Source organism: Pogoniulus pusillus, chromosome 1 (assembly GCF_015220805.1).
Source record: "Pogoniulus pusillus isolate bPogPus1 chromosome 1, bPogPus1.pri, whole genome shotgun sequence".
NCBI classification, from domain to species: domain Eukaryota; kingdom Metazoa; phylum Chordata; class Aves; order Piciformes; family Lybiidae; genus Pogoniulus; species Pogoniulus pusillus.
Window position 1 is genome coordinate 34,461,885 of NC_087264.1, and position 23,304 is coordinate 34,485,188.

Here is a 23,304-nt window from a genome sequence, read left to right on the forward strand (position 1 = left end):
TGTGGAGTCTCAGAAGACCTTACTCATACTGATGATTTTTGGAGGCATAACATTTTGAAGGTGTATGTTCAGGGTTATGGAAACTGCATTTTACATTACAGCAAGTTTATGGAGAAGTGGAAAAAAAAACCCCACAAGTACTCAGTCATCAGAAACTTAGGGTGAAGGAAAATAAAGCAGGAGTATTTATCAAGGTTTTTATAGTTTGTTATCATATTATACCAGCTTCCACTTATTTGTTGCTTGTTATAAAAAAAAGGATATGAATCATTCAGAATGAGTTTCTTTTCAAAAAATCTGGTTTATTACCTGCTAGCATTTTGTTGTTTGTGATAGTGGCTACCCTTGTGCTAGTTTGAAGCTAGCTAGAATGTTTTGGTGAGAAGCACTAGATTACAGGCTGTGGGAAGAAAACAATGGTGATGTCTACTTCTCTCACAGGCTTGCTGAGATGTATAGGAACAAGAAATAAAAACATTAGATAACCACTCTCACTGGGGCTGCTGGCTGAGCTGTATCTCTCTAGCCTCACCCTCCATATTGGACTAATCCACTTTGCTTCCTAACCCCCTGGCCAAGCCTCTATTCTTGCTTGGGACTGGGGTAAGGTTGAGAGCAGCAGGGGGAAGGTGCAGGGGTGGTTGAGAGCCCCTCCTGGGGACTCAGGTTCCTGGAAGGGGAGTTGTGTTTCTGTATTACCTTTTTACCTTGTCTATTTCTGTATATAACTGTATATACTGTAAATATCTGCTTGTATATTGTGCTAGCTGTAAATAAAAGCTTCATTCATATTTCCAGAGCCAGCTGAGTCTAGTCTGTGTGATTTCTAAAGTGTGGGGGGACAGGGAACACCCAAACCATTACACTTGTGAAGTCACCAGCTGTGATTTTTCTCAAACACAATGTACAAAGTTGTCATCTGACTTTAAAATAAACATTTACTCTAGATGAATGATAACTATTTTGATGATTAACAGTAAGACTGTTCATATATTCCACTACCTGCTGATTTACCAGTGAGTAAAACAGAACCAATGGTGATTCCAGAGATGCTCAAGGAATGCCTCTTTATTCCAAGGGAAGGTGTTAAGAGATGTCAGTGGGACAGAGTGAGATAGCATCAGGACTGTTAAAGGGGGATTAGATCTGAATCTGGGTTTGGGGTGAAAAGTAGTGAGGCCGATGTAAAGGTTATTGAATAATTTATTAATATATACAAAGAGAACTTTCCCCCAGACTTATGTACAACTAACCCACACAAATTCTATGATGTGGTTGGTAAAACTATTTTGCAGAATGCCTATATACAGCCAAATTGAGCAACTTGGTAAAGGTTTTAGAAATGTTTCTAATTAGAGAGTCTTGCAGTGTAAACTGCCACTGGTAAAGTTACTGACATTCTTTTAGCAACTCGAATAAAGGGAGTTCAAATACTCACTAGTTGAAGTCTTAATCTCTGCATTCCCAAAATACATATAGTGAAAGGCACAGGGTTGATTTCACGTGGAGCTGCTAGTCCGGTTCAAAGTGGGGCATGCCACCTGAGAAGGTTTCATGGGCACAAGAGAGGTCTGCCGTGGCTCTCAGGAGGACATCGGCCCGTAAGCCACCTGGGCAAAAGCAGGGGCCAGGCTTTTGGCCAGAAACAGTCTGATGGGGTGCTGTGTAGCAGGAGTTTGGCAGCTTCCGGGTTGGCATGGCATGGCATGGCAGAAACGGCGGGCCGGCCAGGAACGTGGGGTTCGGTCGTCTGCTGGATTGTTGCCTGTATTCAGGCCCGATCACAATGCAAAGTGTCACAGAACAAAGCAGCATGTAAAGCAAACAAAGGTAGTAGCAGCAGGCAGCGGGCAGGCAAGGAGAAGTGAGCAGTGAACGGTGAGCATCTTGTTTATCTGGATTGTCCTATTTATCAGATGTGGGCTGAGATTAGTGGTCCTTTGGCCGCGATATCATCCAACTGGCTTTTGGCAGTCAGCCAAAACACACCAAATTAGGAAGGGTCCACAGGCCTGGCTCCCCCAAATATGAGAAGAGCACAGGCCTTGCACCCGGTGGGCCATAAGCTATGCATGTGGGCTTATACAACCGTGTTACACAACCTGGGCCCTGGGCAGGCCAGACTCCATGGCGTCAGGTCTGTTGTGCCCCTTTTGTCCATTTGTGTGTTTACCTCTGGAGTGGGCAGAAAAACATGTCCAGGCAAGGTATGTATAAGCCTACTTTGGCCCTATGGGCCCTCCACGACAGGGACTCAGCAGCGTGCCACAAAACCTTCTAAATAAATGAAACAAACCCCTGATTATCGGGTTGTGAAATGGTGTAGCACTATAGCCTATACAGAAAAACTGGAGGGCAGCAAATAAATTATCTAGCTAAGGAAAATGTTAGGTCCCGAACCTTGCACTACAACAGGATTGCTTAAAGTGGTACCCAAAAGGGACTGTAGAATTCTCAGAGTAGGCATGTAAAAAGTGACAGAGAAAATGCACGCAAGAAGCCCAAAGTTTCTTCGTTGCACGTGGACAAGTTGAGGCTTGAAAAGGTAAATTGGACTTTTTGATTTGACTTCCAAGTCTTTGGGGGAAATTCTTGTGGTTTTTAGAGATAGATGACAGAAATTAAACTCTCAAAAGACATTGGAGAAAAAAAATAGAGACTTATATTTGGAGAGAGATACAGAGAAAGACATTATTAAAGCAATTACCACATCCCTGGCAAACCTCCTTTAATTTTCCCCCAACCCCAAAAAACTAGATCTACATTCCCCAGTGCTCCAATCCTCCCTCCCACCCCCTCCAGTGCCTCCGCCATCCAAGAGGCCCAAAGAAGCCCCTGGAGGCCTCAAAACAGGCCTGCTGCTTACCTGTTCTTCCCGACAAAGTGACTCCCGCCAGACACAGGCCAGGAGGAGGAGGAAAGGAGAACGAGCTGATCTAGCCTGGAGAAGAGGAGGCTTTAGCCTGGAGAAGAGGAGGCTCAGGGGTGATCTTATTACTGTCTACAACTACCTGAAGGGAGGTTGTAGCCAGGTGGGGGGTGGCCTCTTCTCCCAGGTAACCAGCAACAGAACAAGGGGACACAGTCTCAAGTTGTGCCAGGGGAGGTATAGGCTGGATGTTAGGAGGAAGTTCTTCATAGAGAGAGAGTGATTGGCATTGGAATGGGCTGCCCAGGGGGGTGGTGGAGGCACTGTCCCTGGGGGTCTTGAAGAAAAGACTGGATGAGGCACTTAGTGCCATGGTCTAGTTGATTGGATAGGGCTGGGTGCTAGGCTGGACTGGATGATCTTGGAGGTCTCTTCCAACCTGGTTGATTCTATGATTCTATGATTCTTGTGAGTTTATAAAGAGACAGAAGAATTATGGGGTTGAATAACAATCTTCTAGTCCCCAGAAGATTTTTTAACCCTATAGTCTCAACCCTGGACACAGAAAGTCACTAAAGTGAAGTATGCCTGCAACAAGGGATGTTCCAGCATGGATTAAGTTAGAGCACAGCAGTAGAAGGTCAAACTGTTTACTGCAGATCACAAGAATCACAGGACAAACCAGGAAGTGCTCTCTGTCCCTGCAGCTGGACCATACTGATTTAAAAGCTTGCATTCCTGATGCTGTCTAAAGAAATTTTGTCTGAATGCTGCATACATAAATACTTTGCATATTTGCACTGTACTCAGCTTTGATGTTATAAGAATCTGACATCAGAGCTACAGCTGCTGGAGTTCTCTGATTTCTCTTGTTTAATAAGAAAATTCCTAATCCATTTTAGAGTTAAAATGAGACCAAAGTAAAACATAGTTAGGACTACAGGTTGGTGTGATTCAGATACTAAAGGCTACCTTTGAGTTGTTTCAAAACCTAATTCAAGTTCGGGAAGAAACCTTCAACAAGATGAGCTCATATTTCAAGCATATAATGAGGTAATAGCAGTTAAACCCCAAACCAACCATCCAACCAAACAACAAAAGCCCAAATCCAAACAAATCCTGCAAACACCCAAAGCCAAAACCAAACAAAAAACAAAGCAAGGCAAAGAGACAATGAGTGATTACTACTCCATGAGATCTGTTATATAGGCATTCTTTCAATAGACTGATGAAACCCTATGTAAGCATTTTTCTGGTGAGTAATTTTAGACTTCTCTCAACATTCCCAGTTGAATTACAGAATCACAGAATGGTAGAGAAATTGACATTAAAAAGCATTCATTTAGAATCAGGCTTGAAGTTCAGTGTAAAAAGGTAAACAAAATAACTAAACATTCTATGTTTAATCATGTCCAGACAGAGCAACTCTGAATTTGAACTCTATTATGCTTGCAGAATTAGCAGTGTTCTAATTCCGTCCACTAAACGTGTCACTGCTCCAGGGAAATATGCAATTACACACTTATGATAGTTATGCTCTTTATTTACAGATAGAAATCTCTAATTAAAGTACTTTTCATTGAAAGTATCATAGACAAATATATACCGTATATGAAGTACAGAATAGAGGCAGTCTGATATTTAACATTACAATGGGCATGGACAGTGAGTGTGCGCTTGCAGCTCAGAAGGCCAGCAGCATCCTGGACTGCATCAAAAGCAGTGTGGCCAGCAGATGAAAAGAGGGGATTCTGCCACTTTGCTCTGCTCTGGTGAGACCTCACCTGGAGCCCTCAACACAGGAAAGATATGGACCTGATAGAGTGGGTCCAGAGGTGAGCCATGAAAACGATTGGGAGACAGGAACACCTCTGCTATGAAGACAGACAGAGGGAGCTGCGGTTGTTCAGCCTGGAGAAAAGAAGGCTGCACGAGACCTAATAGCAGCCTGCCAGTACCTGGAGGGAGCTACAAGGCAGCTGCAGAGGGACTGTAGTGATAGGATGAGGGACAGTGGTTTGAAATGAGAGAAATACTTGAAGGGAAGCCAGGTGGGGGTTTGTCTCTTCTCCCAGGCAACCAGGGACAGAACAAGTGGACACAATCTCAAGCTGTGCCAGGGCAGGTTTAGGCTGGATGTTAGAAAGAAGTTCTTCAAGGAAAGAGTGATTGGCATTGGAATGGACTGCCCAGGGAGGTGGTGGAGTCACCAACCCTGAAGGTGTCCAAAAGGAGGCCGGATAAGGCACTTACTGCCATCGTGTAGTTGAATAGATGGTGGTAGGCGGTAGGTCAGACTCAATGATTTCTAAGGTCTTTTCCAACCTGGTTAATACTGTGATTCTGTGAAGAGAAGATTTAGATTGGATGTTACAAACAAATTTCTGCATCATGAGGGTGGGCAGGTTGTCCAGGGAGGTAGTTGAGACCTCATCCCTCATTCAAGGTCAGGCTCAACAGGGCTCTGAGTAAACTGATCTAGTTGGGGATGTCCCTGCTGACTGCAGTGGGATTTGGATTAGATGACCTTCTCAGGTGTCTTCCAATCCAGATTATTCTGTGATTCTTTGAAATGTAGTGTTAAAAAATCATTCCTAGTGCTTAGTATAAGTCATAAGGAAAACATTTTACTTAAATGTTATAAGTACTTGAAAGCTGTTACAAACCTGGATGTCACTGAAGAGAATGCGATCATTGATGACATTAATTATTCACTAAATTTAATTTTTGAATTATTTTTATTTAGTAATATTTCAGATGCATTTTATTCGCCGTATATGGAGTATAACCTTAAGAGTGATAACTTTGTTTTCTTCATTTTTATATACATTAGAAATTAGACATTATTATGCAAATTATACACATTAGAAATTTTTGTATACATTAGAAAATACTTAAAGGAGAGTCTGAAGAGAGTGGGTGGTGGTGCTGGTTTTGGTGGACAGTGGATTAAAATTATGCCAAAACTATTGCTTTCTGAACTGTTAGGAGTAACAAGTTTAACAATAAAGGGATTTTAATCAGATTTAGTGAGATTCATTGTGAACAGACATTCAAACAGCTTATTCAAGATCAAGATTCTTTCTTCTCAAGCATAGGATGGTGCTTTCTTATTTTCTGCTTGTTCCATGAGTAAAGATAAAGGAGCTTCCGTTTCTTCCCTTCTGCATCAGAAGTTTAATCCCAGGCCAGTTCAGTGAAAATGCTTCTGTTGATATTAGTGGCTTTGGATCAGACTTTAATTCTGCTGTGACTAGTTTGAAAAACAACATATCTTTGGAATCCTGCATCCCTAGTTTCACTTAGAAGGGTTGGTTTAATGCTTTTCCTGCTGCAATTCATAAATTGATTCATATAGTTCAACTTACTTCTTCTTTAACATGTTTTGTTATCAGCTGGCAAGATAATACTTGATATAAATTTGGGCACTGAAAATTACAAAAATGTTGCTGGTAAGAATAATAGAAGGAACAGAAAAGCAGAAAAAAATTACAAGGATAATTCAAACAGCTTCATCTGTAAATAATGAGAACTTAACGAGACTGATGTTAAAAAAGGCTTTAACTTTTTAGTGCATAAAACATTCAGGGGACCTCAGAGCTGCCTTCCAATATCTGAAAGGAGCCTATATTGAAGCCAGAAAGGGACTTTTCACAAGAGTGTCTAGTTACAGGGCTAGGGGTAATGATTTTAGGCTGAGGTAGAGTAGGTTCAGATATTAGGAAGAAGTTTTTCAATGGTAGTGATGAGTCTCTGGAGTAGTTTGCCCAGGGAAGTTGTGGATTCTCCCTCCCTTGAGGTATTCAATACTAGGCTGGACGAAGTCTTGGGCAACTTAGTTGAGAGGAATCCCTGCCCATGGCAGAGAGGTTGGAGTAGATGATCACTGAGATCCTTTTCAACTTAAACCATTCTGTGATTTTATGATTCTATGATTCCCTTTTTCACATTCATTTTCTTTTTAGTGATATCCTTAGGATGGAACTTGAACAGAAAAGTTTTATGTGAAGTTAAGTACTTTTTATGGAGCTGTTCTTTCTTCAGTGTTAGCAAATTCAGGTCACCTGTGGACTTCAGCTTGGTGGTGTAACACTGAAAGCAACATTTCATCAAGAGTGGTCTGTCAAAAAATACTTTTGCTGAAGCTCAAGAAACTCATACATTATGAATTGTAGACTGGCTTTTTTAAATTGCAAACCTGAAACTCTCTGAAGTATGATTTAGAACATGCCCTTAGAAAAAGTTTGGTGTTTTTTTAATTCCAAATTGTAGAGCCAGCACCCAAATTAAAGCAAATAAGAAAGTGCCATCATGGCATCAGCCCACACTATTTGGACATTACTCTTTCACATCAAAGTGTCTCAATTAGGAAAAAAATTGAGCTGATTATGTTAGTGATTCAAGCACAAAGGAAGTACCACCAGTGAAGGAGTTGTTCCATCTGCTCTAGACACTTACATTTATTGAGATGAATTGTTCCCTGAAGGTACTGGACTCCATTTACTACAGGAAAGCCTCAATGGATAGATTAAATAGAATGGTCACATCTCAGAAAGAGAAAATTAGGTAAATTGAGACCCATGCTGGAAATTGATTCAGCTGTGTGGAGTGTCTGCTAATAACTTCTTAAATAAGTTGAAAGAGAACAATTATATAGACTTCTTTTGGCAAAAGCCACAGTCATATCTGCCCGCTTGTGAAATATGAGAGCATATAGTTCAGGAGTTTATTCATCACTTTTTACTTTGAAAGTGTTTCTGCAGTTTCTATGGAGCATACACTATTTCTTGTCATCAAAATTTGATATCCCAACACAAATTTAGGGTTTGGAAAAGATGGGGAAAATGCTTGAAAAGGACAGAAAGTTCTAGGAATTATCTAAGATCTAAGATTAATATCAAAATTACAAGAGAAAAAAAATCTGTCTGACACTGACAAATTATGTATAAGTCTGAACAGCCTTTTCAGTTGTCTGTCTCTGATGAAGAAGGTTTAGCACCAACAAATCACTGAAGTCTTCAGCTGAGAGCCCCCAAATGGGGTTCAGTGTCCAAGCAAGAGAGAAAGATTTATTGAAAGGATTAAGATAAATTAGGCGAGACAGGGACAAATACAGGCTTCAAATAATAAAAGCATTAAAGATCATGAAAACACTTTGGGTCTACAGTGAGGAAAAAATAAGAAGACATAAGAAACAAAGAAGTTTCACAACTATTTTAGGAAATATCAAAATAATCTGGGCATTACCACAAAGACATAAAGGTCATTTTAATCAATATTTTTGCTATGTCATGCAGAGTTGTTCACAGCTAATAAAAAAATGTTAACATTTATGCTGACAGGTGTGGAATTATATCCTGAAAACAAAAGAAAAGGTGGCAAACTCTGCTGGTATGTGTCAGGCAACATTAATGATTTCTCTAAATGTCACAGGGTTGAGTGAACCTGTCAATAGTGAGAAGCTTTTACAAGGGGGGGGGGAGCCAGGGTTATTGTAGTGCTGTTGCAAAAAACACATTTACACATCAGCGGTAGAAACATTTGAGAACAATAGAGGAGTAAAACCATATCATCACCCAGGACAGCTTAACAAGGAAGGAAGAATAAATTTGATTATCTGAACATAAGTCCTCTGTCCCCAGAGACTTATTTTCATAGACTCATAGAATGGTCTGGGCTAGCTGAAGCCCATCCTCCTGCAAAAGATTTAGGATTGAGAAGGATCAGCAGTCTGGAGGTAGATCCACCAGCAACTATAAACATGTACAGGTTTCCTATGTAGAGAATCACACTTTCTTTGTCTGCTTTTTCCTTGCACCAAGAACTATTTTCAAGTTCAGCCCTACTCCAGCAATCTTTCCTTCACTTTCTTTGTTGAAATGGTTTGGCAGAATCCCCTTTAGGTTCCAGGAAGAAAAAAAAAACCCTGTCACTTACTTCTGAAAGGAAAATATTTTAAAGATTTCTTCTAAATTACAGATAGATCTGTTTCAAATTTAACACTGTCTGACACGTGATGAGACAATGAATGTTTTTAAAAGCATCTCCAGAATGTTGGTTCTTTATGCCTAGGATAAACACAGCTTTGGTGTATCTTCACTATTTCAGGCATGAGCTATAAAAGCCTATCTTGCTGTTCTCACTTTATTTAGATATTCCTGAGAGCTACTGCAATCCAACAGGCAGAAGAGGACATTTCATGAGAAGAGGCTCCGTTAAAACATGTGTTTAGTTTGATTTGGAATACGGATGAAGGCATTTAGTCCTAAATGCTTCCCTTTTCAGTACAAAAACATTGCCACCGAACTAAAATATCATGAAAAATAAGAAGTTGAAATCATCTAATTGGGCTGTAAGACTACATAGCACCAGAATGGTGATGAGCAAAGTAACCTCTTGTGATCATGTCCTACTAGAACAACAAATGGCCACTTAAAGCTCTCTTCCTCTTTTCTCCCATCTTCCTCCCTTCACCTCAATTTCTTTCCTCTCCACCTTCCCAACAACAACATCTCCTCTGTACTATAATCTGTCCTTTTCCCACCCCACACAGCATTTATCCCTTTTCCCCCAAACCCAGAGCACCTGAGTTCTATTGGAGTCTCCTCCCACCCCAGGTGTGACTACTTTGCCCTCCCTGCCCACTCTCCTATTAAGCCACTCCAGGAAAGGCTGAAGCCTCAAGCTTGCCCGTCTGGGCAGAAGGATTTCCCCCCTGCTCTCTGTCACTCTGGTGAGTCCCCATGGTGTGCGCTGGGGGTATGGGAGTGGGACAGAGGGCCAGGGTACCTGGTGGCCTCCCGCTTAGGCAGGAGTAGGCTTGGTGATCACTCTAATGTCACCTATGGGTGCGGGCTGGGCCTCCTTACTTAGGCTGAGCTCCTCTCTGTTTAACTGCTTCTTTCTGCTGACTTGTATAAACGTAGAAAATGCCAGGAGTGAATCTGTGAACTGTTTTGAGGAGCCCTGAATTAGCATGAAGGAAACATCTGAGACTCCCTAATAAGGAAAATGGAATAAAACTCAAATCTCCTTGACACTCTTTTATGTCAGAGTGGCTAAGGCTCTGTCTTGTTTTGTAAGTAAGTTAAAACTTGCTTTATTCAGTACGAGGTGAAATCCTGACTGTGTTAAGCCAGGTCAGGGCACCAGATGACTGTGCTGCAGCTCATGATTTTACTTTATTAAGCTGCTTGACAGTCAGAGTTTTTTTATAAACTGTTATCTCAAACCATTCTGCTCCAAACTGTACTAATTTTCACATGGTCTAGGCCATCTCATTAATCTCATTTCACACAACTGTGACTGCAAGCTGCAATTCTTCAGGTGCTCTGTGGGTTGGTTGGGAAATACATTGATTTGTTTCTGGGTGGATCAAGGTATAAAGCTACTGCACATACTCCAGAGTCTTTGTGTTTGTCTTTCATCACCTCATAAGACTCAGCAGTTTATTGTGCTAGTTGGAGGCTAGCTTGAATATTTTAGTAAGAGAAATTAGTTTATAGGCTGTGAAAAGCAAACAATGGTGATGTCTACTTCACTCATAGGCTTGCTGAGATGTACCAAAACATAAACGCAGATAAGTCAGTCACTGGTGTGGGTCTCTGTGCCTGTACTTTTCTCCCTAGCCTGCTTTCTGTATAACTAATCCTTCTGATTCTCCAAACTCACCTTTTACGTAAGACAAACTCTGGGATAAAGTAGAGGGGGGTAAAGAAGGTGGAAGGGTGGTTGAGAGCCCCTCTCTGGGGACTCTGGTTTCTGGAAGGGGTGCTGTGTGTCTGTATTACCTTTAACTTGTATATTTGTGTATATAACTGTATATATTATAAGTATCTGCTTGTATATTGTGCTGAGCTGTAAATGTTAAGCTTCATTTCTTAAATTCCAGACAGCTGAGCCTAGTCTGGTTGATTTCATAAGGGGGTGTGAGAATGTTAGGGGCTACCTTGTGCTGCTCAAAGCAGACTTCATATGGGAGAAGTAAGAGAGCAAACAGATGGGTGGGAATTTTTCTGCTAGCCAAGTGCAACCACCAACATTTAGGAATAAGCCTAAGTAATTACTGACTTATTACAAAAACAGAGGCAAAAGGTAAGGATTGAGAGTAGTGAGAGCAAAGGGAATACATAGCATCTCTAATTCAAGCCAAAGCTTTCCTAATCATAAAATTTGGTAAATTAAAACAGAATTGTCATACATATCAAAAAATGGAACAAATTTGTCTTGGGAAGCCCCAGCCTACCAACTATATTGAGCTGCTTCTTACTTTGTGCTCATGAGGACTTGTATAAAGTGAGATATTCTATCCCTTATGACATAAATTAACCTCTGAAGCTACAGCACACAGTCACACAACTAAACATCAATGTGGTTGATGTCAGATGTGATTATGTCTGGATCCATTCCACTGTCTTTAAATAATAGCTGAAGGAACTCATTGTGGCCTGGAGCTTTATGGAAAACAAACTATTCTGCTAATGCATAAGAAAGACCACGAGTGCATTAAGAAGCCACTAGGGAATCTTGATCTATGGAGAAAGGCAACAAAAAAAGGCAAGCCAATGTCTCTTTGAAAGTGTTTTCTTTTCTTTATAGCTTCTGATCACATAAGCCATTTAAAATCCTGAACTTGGCTTCTGAAGGCATCTCTATTGCTATGTACTGAGTACAAAATTGCACCTGTTACATGCAAAGAAGTGAGAACGATTGACTAGTTACTGCTGTATGTGTGGACATGGGCCTCCATGATACTGACTGCTTTGGTGGTTTTGCACTGTGCTTTGATTTTATTTAACTAGGGAAGGATGTCCTTTTTGGGGTTTTTTGCATGCATTGATTTTTATTTAATTAGAAAGACATGCTAGGATTTTTTTTTGCATTGCCTTATTTTCAAATCTAGCAGAGAAGAATAGTAGTGTACAATGAGTGAACTAGAAATAACATCATTCACCCATTTCTCCAATGGCCCCTCTAATATAATTTATGTTCTAAAACTGCTCAGGTTATATAAAATTTGCTTTCCTACTCCTTCCAGGAGTTTGAAGACTATTGACCACAATCAGCTTGTAAATGTCAAAGTTGTCAACGCTGATTACACAGTTTAGAATATATTGGCTCTTCTGAGATCTACATCTGCACAATTTCATTTGATTTTCTTGCTTCTTTTTTTGTGAGTATACACAACTGACCTGATTTCTGTTGAGTATATTGACACCTCTGATCCCACTTGCCTTTACTTGTTTCTATGGCCTTGTTTCCCTGGTTTTGTCAGTTAATATTTTTTTCCCAAGTACCTATGAAGTTTAAGCCTTTCCTAAGAAGTTACTTTCCTCCAAACCAGTGTTAGCCTCTTTACATAGTATCTGCTTTCAGTTTCAGATGCATAATGCATTGTGTGAAACTGATAAGAGTGGGAGAAGACTGAGGCAAAAAAAGTCTTAAAGTTGTATCATCTTTACAAAAGCTGGCAGATTTATTGTAGCTTTGAGTTAATTGTCACTCATTTAAATACAGATTTTATGCTGTGCTGAATTACTCATAGTTGTAATGCCACACCAGGCCTCTCAACTTCAGATTTATTGGTTCTGTGTGATCTAGAACAGTAATTGCAGTATGTCATTACCAGCTACAGTAATTCCTTGAACTGTAGCTCTTGAAGTCAGAAGTGACCTTTATGAACAGTTGGTCTAATATTCTGTGTAATAAGGACCACATAAAGCCAAAGGGCAAGGTGTCTGTCTTCATGTCTTGTACTCCAACAAAAATAACAGCTAATGGTCTGTGTTAACATGAACTGAAGATCTGAGTTAGCTGGAATCCACTGGTTTATTAGGCATTTTTCTTGATTCATGGAGTGTTCAATATCACAGAACTGACTGCTCTGATCTGTGTATTGGTGATGCAAACAATGGATGTCTTTACTGATAGATTCAGCTGATAGATCAAGGAATGGAGATGCTAAAATGAAGTGCTTTATTCAACTTTAGCTTTTGGAAGATAAATTCTTGCTGGGCAGGAGAGACCTGAGGAGTAGATAGACATCTGAAGCCTGAATTTGTAAATGAAATACTGGTGCAGATAGAAGGGATATAAGTATGTTGGGGACTGGGGGATTTCCCTGAAGGAAGGGAATTGCACAGGCAGCATTGCCTGAAACTTAACCATAATGGAGCTGGGTAATGAAAATGAAGCATTGCAGATTAACATTTTGAACAATGAGAAGGAAGAATCTGGGAGAAAAAGAGATGTGAAAGGGCATCTGCCTTAGAGAGATGCAACTGCAGATTGGAGGTGGCTTGTGTCCTGTCTTTATGGACAGAAACAAGAATAGGAATGACACAGTAAGTGCTACTGCAGGAATTGGACAAGTAAATTTAGCATGTGATTAGTCAAAGCAGTGCAAAATTTAAAAAAGGATTTAAGGCTCTGAATTTGATTTATTTGTTTATATATTTATGTTAAAATTCAAGGAGAAAATAAAATGATTAAAATCCTACCACTAACCGCCACAGCACATTGATAAAGGAAACTGCCACAGGAAAATAAATAGACTTTTGAAAAAAAAAAGAGAGGTTTGCTGAATGAAAACAGAAAAGGAAATTAGAAAAACTGAAAAATAAAAAGTGTGAAATAATGGTCATGCTGATCTTAGAAACCATTCTTATCAAAAGGAGTATGTCAGCTGGGGAATTGGTGGGACTATTTAATGACAACAGTGTGAAAGGGGCACTTGAGGATAATAAAACAGAAACAAAATTACCTGTTTTTTACTGCTTTCTACTACTGAAGATCCTTGGGAAAGTGCTAGTGTCATTTGTGTCAGGTAAGTCAGATGGACTAGAAAAATGTGATGCAAGTATATAGCAAGTTTAAGAATAAACAACTAAGTTAGCTGTCAATAAGTCACCAGAAGTAGATGACATTTGCTGAAAGCCTTGTCAATAAATCAATAGGGGTTGTATGCATTTTGCTGAAAGGCTGGAAATCTTCAGTATAGTGAGGAGAAGGTTGAGGTAGGATATTACTGAGGTTCAAGAAATGCATGAAGATGATGTTCCTCAGATCATCTAAAACAAGGAAATGAAAGAGATAGAGGGAAGTGCATCTTTGGAAACCAAGCAACTACAAGTGAGCTTCTGAAGCTCATACCATAGGAGGATGTGGAAACAGATAGCATCTGCAGGTTCAAAAGGAGATGAGGCACATTCAGATTAAAAATGCAGGCTGCAGTTCCAGATGGAGCTGTATGCTCTGCTGCTTTACACAGCAACCTGGCTGCAAGCATTTTGGAATAGCAAAGGCTAACAGAAAGTGGTAGAGCTCATGTTTTGGTCATGGAGAAGTCAGAACAGAACATTGGTCTGAGCAAGTCTGAGTAAAATCTTTTCACTGTGAGGGTGGTCGAACACTGGAACAGGCTGCCCAGAGAGGTTGTGGAGTTTCCCTGTCTGGTGATATTCAAAACCTACTTGGATGACATCCTGTGTGATCTAGTATAGATGATTCTGCTCTGGAAGGGGGTTCCCACTGGATGATCTTTTGAGGTCCCTTCCAAACCCTAACATTCTGTGATTCTGTGAAGTAGGGCTTTTAAAACATGTTATCCTGTAAATGAACTCTAGTGATTCTGTGAAGTAGGGCTTTTAAAACATGTTATCCTGTAAATGAACTCTAGGAAGCCTGCTTGAAGCCAACTCAACAGAAAGAGTCCTAAGACAAAGCATGGGTAAGCATGCAAAGAGCTTTCCTCAAATCGTACAAAAAGCCTTTGAAACATGAGATTTTTTAATTTGATCTTTGATATTTTATTTTTTTAGCTAGAAAAGCTGCAGAGATTCTAATGGCCTATAAAAATTCGATATAATAATGATTTTCTGAAGAAAGTCTAACACTTTTCTCCAGAGGTTGGACACAAAGGCAGCTGGTGCTTTTGTTAAAGCAGCTAATATTCCACCTACATCAAAGCACAGTTGTTGTCGTTGTCTAGTCTTTGTCATGGTGAATGTGGCAAATCCAGTCACCAAAGATTCACCAGGAACCAGAATTCAGCCACTGTGCCCTGTGGCTCCCCTGTCCTATCTTGCTCTGCTAACAGATGTTTTGTCCTTGAGCAATTTAATTGGCTCAATGGGAAAGAAACATGAAAGAAGACCTGAGTCTTAGATCAATCTATTACTTGGTGGTTCTTAATGAATATTTGGGTTAGGGTTCAGATCGAAATTAAGATTTTTATTAAGGAAATATCAGTTTGTCTTGGGCAGCTCTTCCTTCCTTCCTTTGTATTAGGTAGAAAGGGGAACTTTCAGACCCATGGAGAATACTGCTCTGTTTAAAGATGAGGGAGCTTTATCCATGCTAAAGCTTAGGTTCCTCTTTTCTGTCAACTGTCCTGCACCATAACTCCTATGACATTGAGATAGAATCTAGCTCTTAGCCTTTTGCTTAGATAAAATTGCTTCACCAATCCAATTGATCTGTATCTTTATTTTTCTGGAGCACACAGGACTAAAACAAATCTCTTGGGTTATCAAGCCTGTGCCTCTGCAATTATAGGCAGCCATATCATCAAATCCCTTTCTTTAACTTATCTAGTTTCCCCTTAGCTAATTCCTTGCCCCATTTATTCTACTAGAAAGGTGTTCCAGAATCTGGCTTCTAGGCTTAAAATGATTATTTGAAGTGGTATATACTATTAGGAATAATAAATTCATTATTGAAGGAGGATAAAGTTAGTCAACTGAGCTAAATCAAAAAGCCTTTATGGCTTTCCCCCTAGTAAAGTATGACACACACACAGTAGAGAGTATGGTATAATAAAAGCCCACAATGCAATAATAACTTCATTGAAATATTATAATTAAGATCAACTTTACAATCTCATTTTGGAAATTCATTTGCTCTAGGCTTCTTCCAGGATATATTAGTGGGGGATTATATTGTTTTATATTCCATATACAATAGGCAGTGATGTGTGAACTATCAGAGTTTCTCTTCAGGTATAGGAACAGCTTCAGTAAGAAGGCTCATTTCAAGGTTCATTAGGAATATATTTTTGTTATTATAAATTACTCAGCAGCCTCTTCTTTTTAAACATTAACTGAGCATCTGAATCAGCCAGTGATATGTAACTTTTGCAGCTAGAAAATAAAATGGGAAACTTTATTATAATCACTGATGTAAAGAAAAGTTGCTAGGGAGCCACCTTAGCCCTGTCCTGTTCTCTTCCCTCCAGGCTTTAGAGCTATTTGTTTTTAACAACATCTAGTGTTGCTTTCAGCCTGGAGAGTAGGTGAAAAACCCAGATAATGAGTACAACACAGTAGGGTGGAATAGTATATTTTAGTCAAAAGATGATAGAACAAATCTGTGAATTTCTGAGAGTAACTCTGTGGCTTATTCTGAAGTAGGGGCAGGGTCTGTGTTGAAGTGCTTCATCAGCTTGCTGCCTCCCTGTGGGTGTTCAGGCCCAAACTGGATGAGGCCTTGAGTAACCAAGTCTAGTTGAGAGGTGGGGAGGCTGAAACTGGATGATCTCCAAGATCCCTTCCAACCTAAACCATTCTGTGATTCTATGAGAAGTCATTTTGGAGTGTTTTGGAGGAGGGGGAAAGGAAAGGGGAAGGAACACTTTAGAAATTCTGTGCTTTCATTTTAGTTTTATCATTAAGGAATTCAAAACAACAAATGCTTTGTGAAAACACTCATATCTTTCAGATCACCGAAGACAATCTTGGTGAAATGCCCAATGACTGCATAACAAGTCATTTATTTACAATCAAAAATGAGATCTTTTTCTGAAATCCTCATATTGTCAGGATGAATCTCTTTTGGGGAGGAGCCATTAGTTGGTCCATGTTAGCCATCATGAGACTACATGAATGAGTACAGGAACACAGAGGTAAAATGTATTCAAAAAGAATCTACAGTCACTTAATGGTGTACTAACCTTCAGGGAAAAAAATAGTGCATGGTAAGATCAAAGGAAATGGAGAAGGGCAGAGGGAAGCCCAAGAAAACAGTAACATGAGAAGTCTCCTTTTCTGGAGATGTTCAAACCTGCCTGGATGCATTCCTGTGTGACCTACTCTAGGTAATACTGTTCTGGCTGGGGGAGTTGGACTAGATGACCTCTTGAGGTTCCTTCCAACCCTTAATATTCTGTGATTCTAATCCAAGTTTCTCTTCTGAAGTGTTAATAAATGATGCTAAAATTCATTCCTTGTCTGAGTTGCAGAAATTGCCATTGTGATTGTTTCATTCCCATGTGAGATTTAGCCTACACTGCTTATGTGGTAATCAAATAACCCACAAGTTAGTCATCCTTGTTGTACCACTGTGTCTTATTACAGCTGTGTTATCAAGCACTGGGTAGTATTAGGATGTCATTTAGTCACTAGGAAAAAGTTCTTGCTGCTTATATAATTGACTGCTTAAAGCATAAATTTTCTATAGCTGGCCGCTACATATGAAAAAAGCCAACCTTATATTTCATTTCACACTATTGCCTTTGAATTTATTGGCTTTCTTTGCTGTCCCTGGGGAACACTTTGAATGCAAGGAACTACAGTTATAATAGTTAGAAAGAAATCAGCGGTTACAGGAAGGTGATCAAACAGTAAATAAAATAAGCATTTATGGCTGTTTTAAGTGTGCCTTTATGCCTGCTTTGAATTGTATCTCAGCAAAGCGTGAGCTGAGATTTTTAAACCACACTGTTTCAAAGAGAACCTGCAAACCAATTTGACTCTTTTGCCAGAATCTATTCTGAGGGTAATGGCAGGTTTCAGAATATTCCTTGGCTAGGCTCTTATGTCTGGCAAAAATGATCTACAAAATTGTTCTGTTCTGCAATGTAGCAGCACTAATTTATAATCTGTGCTTCAGTAGCAAGAGGCTTTCTGTCTTTCATGCTCTCATTTAACATTTATATGTACTTTATTTCCTCTCTTTTATTTTAGTTACTGTAGCAACCACATAAACAACAAACTAAAAAACCCAAACAAACTTTATGCAAAATTGGAGCTTAAACAAAACACTGGAAAAGGAAAGTGTTTCTGTCTGCTAATGACATGTGTGCTGAGCTCATGTACTGTACTTTCTACTTGGAGATCTCTTAGCAGATTGAACAGAAAAGAGAATTACTAATTTGATTTCATAGATGGGTGGGAAGAAGGGAAGTAGAACTGGAAAAAGGTCGCATCCAATACAGGCTGAGAAATTTGGTGTTCAGCTTGAGAAAGTGATGGCTCCAGGGAGCCAACAGGATAGGTGAAGGGGGACATTTTTTTACAAAGGCATGTAGTGATAGGACAAGGAATAATGGCTTCAAACTGGAAGAAGCTAGATTTAGATCTGGGGTTAAGAAGTTCTATGCCACCATGAGAATGGTGAGGCACTAAAATAGGCTGCCCAGAGTAGCTGTGGAGGCTCCAGTTCTGGAAGTGTTCAAATCCAATTTGATGGGGTCTTGTGCAGCATGGTTTAATAGGAGGTGTCCCTGCCCATGACAGGAGTGTTGGAACTAGATGAATTTTAAGGTCCCTTCCAACATAAATCATCCTATGATTTTATTATTCTTGATCATAAGTTAAAAAAAAATGAAGAAAAAGGAGACAAGTTTCTTCTCTGATGTCTTCACATGATATGGACCAAAGTATCTTTGCAATCTTCCTTAAAGTGCACCAGTTATGTACTTTACAGCTTGGAGAGAATATCCAGCAGCCTGGCAAAACAGTGGTAATGCACTATCAAGGGGTAAAAGATGATATAGGTAATCTCTCCACGAGGAATTGGAATTAAACCAGTAATTCAGCACATGAAGACTACTGAACACCTTAATTTGGCAATTTTTTTTTGGTCCTTGTCAGCCTTGCTGAATTAAAAGTGAGAATGGAGCAGCTGAATGCCTTGCACAGAGCCAATGTGCCATTTAATGCTTGAGTCTACCTTTACTCCTTAATAGCTGCATTGTCACACATGCTCACTCTTCATTGTCATGAGCAATATCATAATCTATGACTTTTTATCAGGGCATTGTCATGAAGAATACTGTACATCCTTGAGACCAAAGAAGTGATTGTGTGTAAAGAGTACATTACCTAATCTGTAGCAAGGAGGAATTGAGGGTCATGTAGACGCTTGCCTCTTGAAGGCAGCAATAGAAGCAATTTATGCTCCTGAGCAGCATTTTCTTTCTTATCAGCATAGCACTTGCTGTTCCCTTTGCTCTTTTAAGAATTTTTTCCACCCTTATTACAGTTTATTTTTCTGCTATTGTGTTGCTTGAAAGGGAACTAGTGCACAATTTACACCCAAAGGAGGTAAACCGCAATAGTAATTTGTGTTGTTTCAGCAGATTAATTACTTTTTCAGAATCCACTTTATCTAGTTAATTGCAACTCATTATTTTGGGCTTTAAAATATTATCCACTCATGCAGTATTATGACCAGATCCAGATTTTCTCATACTGCTGTGATTCCTTATCTGATTTCTGATAGATAGAAGTAAGCTTCCTGGATGCCTTCCATTATTGACATAATTATGTTTTCTTACCAGTCTTTATTTGCCACCTTTTCTGAATCTAAGACATACTTTATTTCTTATGTCATTTTATTAACATTCTGCTTAAAAATGCACTCTGTGAAAATACATCTTTGGTATCTGCAGTAACATACATGAGCTGTCTCATGGCAATTTTAGAATCTTCTAGCTTGAAGATTCTAGGAAGTACCCTGCTCAGTTCTTACCTTTTCTTGCCTTTTTTTTTCTGTGGGCAGTACATCTTTAAACTGAAAACTCTTTCTGTCCTTTTGTCTTGGATATTTCTTGATGCTAGAATGTGAAAGGCACTTGTTTATGAGGCAGTGAGAATAAGAACACAATCCCATTTTGATAGATGACCCAGGTTATTCTTCACACTCCCCTGTTGTTTTATTGATTTACTAAACCAAAAGGCTAATTCATGTTTATGTTCCACATATTTGCTCTGGTCTCTCCAGAAGTCTCCAGCTTCCCCCAAGATTAAACACAATCACTTTGTATTTGTATCTACCACGCACAGCAACAGTGAATTAACCATCAACAAATCAATTTTATTGCAAAACTTAATTTTTATTTTAAACAAATATCACCATATCTTGTTGACACAATGAAATTATTTCAGTGCTATGCCATCTATCTAGCATGCACCCTAGGGAGCAGGTAGAAACTACCACAGAAATCATGGCACACGTGCTTGTGCATCACATTAAATGTTTTCCCCTTAATCCTAACACCAGCAGCTGTTAGGCACCGTGGCTTACTGCATATGGGCTAAATAATGAGGCAAATTCAGGCAGTTCAAGTTTCTCTTCTGAATGCTGAATAAGACCCTTCTCTCCAAGGACACTAAGACTTATTGCTGCTGAAACAGTTCGCCTCATGCAAATGAATGCATTTGGTATTCAAGTTTTACAAAGAAGAAAAAAATGGCACAGTGGTTTTTATTACCAGGAAGACAGAAAATAAAGACGGTTGGGACATGAAATGCAGGAAACCTCCACAGAATTTGGTGCAAAAATCCTTTCTTTCTGTTAAAACTGTCAGAGATGAGTCAAATCAATCCTTTACAATGCCTGCAAAAGTTCTTAGACTAAAATCGAAGGTGGCTATTCCTAAGAGTTGACACAATGTCCTGGAACAAGTCACTAATTGATTGTATAAAGAACAGAACTGTCTGCAGGTAGACGATAGAGCTAATTGTCTCTTGGTATTAAGAGCAGGAGTAATCTGGTTCAAGTTCCATTTTATTTATCTGCCATTCCATTGCTTAGCAAACTGCAAGGTTAAGAGCAATGCTTTCATCCCACCTGATAACATGAAGACAGCTTTTCCATATTTGAAAAATCAGATCCTGTTAAAAAGGGCTTCAGGAACCCCAATTAAAACTCTCCAGTCAAAGTGATCTGGAAGTATGATCAATGGAAGAGAACAGAAAACAAACTTAAGCAGATGACTGCCTCAAACAATGTGCTGATCACTTCTTACTGCGACTTAAGCTGTTGGACTTCAGTTTAGGTGTGAGAAGTGATGAGGTCTTTTTCTTGTGTTTGGACTTGCACATTAAAGCAGATTAGTTTAACTGGGAAGAACAGTGTAATTATTGCCTTTTTTTTTTCATCTGCGTGAAAATTAGTTCTGACATGAGAACTGAAGTTACTTGTGCTTGGAGGGGCAAATCTTTTATCTGTTTTGTAGCCAAAGCAAAGAATTAATTCCACATAGATTGAGGAAGAATGGAAAAATACTTCCACAGGCCATTGATCATCTGTGAAAACAGACACTACCTGTGTGTTACAAGTGCAGCATGTCTTGCAAGTGCTGTGGTTTGTACCTCAACACAAGAAGGGCACGGACCCGATGGAGTGAGTTCAGAAGAGGACCACCAAGATTGATCAGGGGGCTAGAACACCTCTGCTACAAGGACAGACTGAGGGAACTCTGATTGTTCAGCCTGGAGAAGGCTCTGGACAGATCCAGTAGCAGCATTCCAGTACCTGAAGGGGATCATAGAATCAACAAAGTTAGAAGAGACCTCCAAGATCATCCAGTTCAACCTATCACCCAGCCCTATCCAGTTAACTAGACCATGGCACGAAGTGCCTCATCCAGTCTTTTCTTGAATACCTCCAGGGATGGCTACTCCACCTCCCTGGGCAGCCTATGCCAATTACTCTCTCTGGCAAGAACTTGCTCCTAATATCCAGCCTGAACCTCCCCTGGCACGTCTTGAGGCTGTGTCCTCTTCTTCTGTTGCTGGATGTCTGGGAGCAGACCTTAACCCCACCTGGCTACAACCTCCCTTCAGGTAGTTCACCTGGAGTACTGCATCAAGTTCTGGAGCCCTATTACACAAAACACGTGGACATGCTGGACTGTGTCCAGAGAAGGGCCACAAGGATGATCAGAGGGCTGGAGCACCTGTGCTATGGAGACAGACTGAGACAATTGGGGCTGTTCAATCTGGAGAGAAGAAGGCTCAGAGGAGAACTTATTGTGGCCTTCCAGTCGCTGAAGTGGGCTACAAGAAGGCCAGTGAGGGACTTTTTTGGATGTCAGGTAGTGATAAAACTAGGGGGGCATAGAGCAAAACTAGAAGTGGGTAGATTCAGATTGGGTATTAGGATAAAGTTCTTCACCACGAGGGTGGTGAGACACTGGAACAAGTTGCTCTGGTAGGTGGTGGAAGCCTCATCCTTGGAGGCTTTTAAGGCCAGGCTGGATGTGGCTCTGGGCAACCTGATCTAGTACTCATAGTGGCAGGGGAGTTGGAGTTAGATGATCCTTGAGGTCACTTCCAACCCTGACAATACTATGGTTCTACACTTCTATTTCCTATTATACTGTATGAGTAAAGCTGAGGTTCTGCAACTGTTAGAACCACAAGAAGAATGGGTTAATTTGACTGATATATTTCCCATAACGATCTTCATTCCAGGAGCAGATTAATCTTTTACCATTTTTTACTTTTGTCACATAAATATAGCAGTAGAATATTAACAACATATATTGTCTCTTAAAGATCATCATGTTCTCCATTGCTTTGACCTTTTCATTGTTCTGTGTTTCAATCTGATCTGGAAGTTGGTGACTAATAATGATTATAATAATTACAATGAGAGGTCTGAAATAGAAATTGTGATATGAACTAGAAAACATATTCAATTTTTTGTGCTGCTGTATTTTAATTTTTTTCATATCTCTTTCATGTATTTGAGATTCCTCTCAATAAGAACGAAGAAACAAACACTTATAGGTAAATAGGCAGGCTTAGTCCAAACCAATGGGTACAAATATAACTGAAGGAACAGATTTAATACATCTTAAGTCATAGAAAACAGTCAGGAGAAAAGGAGGCTGAAGGGAAATCTTTTCATACTCTGCAACTGACTTAAAGAGGTTGTAGTGAGGTGGTGTTGGTCCCTTCCTATTTACAAAGGGTAGAAGAGGAAATGGACTCAAGTTGCATGAGGGAAGATTTAGATTGGCTATTAGAAGAAACTTCCACATTGAAAGGGTCAGCAAACACTACAATAGGTGGTTGAATCATCATCCGTGGAAGTGTTTAAACGATCCTGCTTTGAGTGGACTGCTAAACCAAATGATATCTTGAGATCCATCAGTATGGTTGAGAAATGATGAAGAATAACTGTGAAATTGAGATAATTTTCAGGTCTAACATTTTCTATTTGTAAATATTTAGAACTATTGAAGTGTGCATAGCTTCAACAAAGCTATAAAGCTGGCTTCCACGATTGCTTACATTTTAATTATTTCTAACTGATACATGCTGTGAAACTCCTTGAATAATTCATGCTTGCTGAAAAATAAAGGCAGGCACACATTAATGTCTGTCTATTTCACTACTATTCAAAAATCAAACATGCAATTCCCA

General features: G+C 39.7%; 1 long non-coding RNA gene across 1 annotated transcript in view; it reads left to right on the forward strand.

Moving 5' to 3' along the window:
• Positions 1-9,523: 9,523 nt before the first annotated feature.
• LOC135177754 (uncharacterized) overlaps positions 9,524-23,304 on the forward strand; it is a 51,556-nt gene continuing 37,775 nt past the window's right edge. The window contains exon 1 of the long non-coding RNA XR_010303148.1: positions 9,524-9,602. This is a non-coding gene — a long non-coding RNA (uncharacterized LOC135177754). The remainder of the gene's footprint in view (positions 9,603-23,304) is intronic.